A 2,500-nucleotide genomic window follows, 5' to 3' on the forward strand; every position below is an offset into this window, starting at 1 on the left:
GATGCACTGAGACTAAAGCTGCTTACAAGGACGTTAGTATTGGAGATTTGATAAAGCGTCTTAATTAAGGGGGCGGTTTATCAGGAATTTGTTTATGTTGGACTTGAAGACATCCAAGTTGTCGTCAGATGGGAAACAGGCAAACGGAAGAGAGTTCCACAGAGAGGACCTCAACATGAGTAAACGTGCTGCTTTCTTGACTTCATTATTTGGTTTCACTTATGTGAGTCTTTTCCCACATGAAGATCATAAAGTCAAAACACCGCTGATGAGCATTTATAAGCCTGCTTAAGGCTGACTATTAGCAGCTGCTGTCCGGACTATACAAGTCATCAAAGTAATGACAAAAAATATGCAATACAGGTTGATGCAGTAATGCAACACACAAATGCATGTACATATAAAAATAGTTTACAATATATTTATAAACTAGCCTGGGTGCCCGGCGTTGCCCGGGTGTTTGGAGGTGTGTGTTGAGCCCCCCTTCAAAAAAAAAAAGTGGTAGTAGGCAGGCAAGCTGGGACCCGTACTGCAAAGAAGGAAAAGAATGTGAAAAAAAAAACAAAAAAACGTGACGTCTTTGCTGTTGCGTCCACGAAGGAGGAAAAGAACGTGTAAAAGAGTAATAAAAAATGCAAGAGAGCTATATGCCCAGTCTGTTAAATCCAAAGTAGCTGATCAGCGGCTTGGTTCCCACCAGTTTTGGAAAATAACAAATAGGATCCTGAACAGAAGTGTGCGTTCTATCCCAACCATTATCAATGGACCAGAGGTCATCTCGTCAGCATCAGACAAGGCTAAACTATTTGCAAAGAACTTTGAAGCTAATTCTACCCTATGCGACGAAGGCCATCAACTCCCCATATTTCCTCCTATAACACAGAACACGCTAGGTAACATACAAATATCTGTGCATGAGGTCGCCAAGCTAATCAAGAACCTAGATTCCAGTAAAACAACTGGCCCTGACGGCATCCCAATTATAGTGTTAAAAAAGCTTCAACTAGAACTTGCTCCCATACTTATGAAACTGTTTAAGCGCTGTCTTAAGGAGAAGTGCTTTCCGACTCCCTAGAAAACCGCATCAGTATGCCCTGTATTTAAGAATTCAGGTGATAAGTCATCTCCCTCTCAGTACAGACCAATACGTCTCCTGTGTTATGAGTAAGTTACTGGAATCCATATCAAATAGAGAAATAGTCAACCACCTCAGCAGAAATAACCTTCTTAATGACACACAATATGGTTTCCGTTCTGCAAGATCTACTGCAGATGTGCTAACCGTTATATCTCATAGGATTAGTGAATCTCTTGACAAAGGCTTCCTTTCTAGGGCAATTGCTCTTGACATATCAAAGGCCTTCGACAAAGTATGGCATAAGGGCCTACTTCACAAGATTTCCAGCTACGGTATAACTGGAAATGTTTTCTCAATCATTAAATCATTTCCCTCCGATAGGCTCATAAGAGTAGTGGTCGATGGACAAAAATCAGAGGCCTGCAGTATTAATGCTGGAGTCCCTCAAGGGTCAATCCTGGGCCCAACTCTCTTCCTGATCTATATCAATGATCTCCCTAAACACATACTTAAATCATTCGTTGACATCTATGCTGATGACACGACCATCTACGGCAACACATCAAAGGCTGTAAATGGCAAAGTTCTCTCTGATTCTCTCTCCTCTGATCTCAACCGCGTGGTTCAGTGGGGGAAGATGTGGATGGTTACCTTTAATGCATCTAAAACCAAACTCCTATCCTTACATCATCAACGCTCTGATCCCCATCTGGCATCAATTGAAATGGATGGCTCTCGTCTTGGAGAAGCCCCATGTTTTGACAAGCTTCTGGGTTTGTCCTTTACTCCTGATCTGAAATGGAACACATACATCAAGTCTGTTGCCAAGGTCGCTGGAAAGATGGTGGAATCCTTTTACCGCTCCAAAAGATATCTCACTACTGATGCAATTCTCTATCTATATAAAAGCCAAGTACGTCCAAGGATGGAATACTGCTGCCATATCTGGGCAGGAACTGCTAAAAACAGCCTATCCTGCCTTGACAGAGTACAAAATAGACTTCGTGGCTTAGTGGGGATGCCCTTTTCTCTACCCTGCAACCTCTCTCTCACAGAAGGGACGTTGCGAGCCTATCTTTGTTTTATCGTTATTTCCATGGCAGGTGCTTATCTAAACTCCAATCTGTGGTCCCCCCTCGCCAATCTTTCACGAAAAACACCCGTCTAGCTGAATCCACTGTCAAATATTTTCCCTACTCTTTATCTGTGCCAAAGTCAAAACGTAGATTCCATGAACAAAGCTTCTTTCTTAGAACTGCACGTCTGTAGAACTCTGTCTCGTCTGCCTGCTTCCCACCTGACTGCAACCTGGATGTCTTCAAGTCCAACGTAAACAAATTCATCATCATCATCATCATCATCATCATCATCATCATCATCATCATTATTATTGTTTTTATTATTATTATTAATTATTATCAT

Source organism: Euprymna scolopes, chromosome 41, assembly GCF_053919585.1.
Source record: "Euprymna scolopes isolate OS-2025 chromosome 41, ASM5391958v1, whole genome shotgun sequence".
NCBI classification, from domain to species: Eukaryota; Metazoa; Mollusca; class Cephalopoda; order Sepiida; family Sepiolidae; genus Euprymna; species Euprymna scolopes.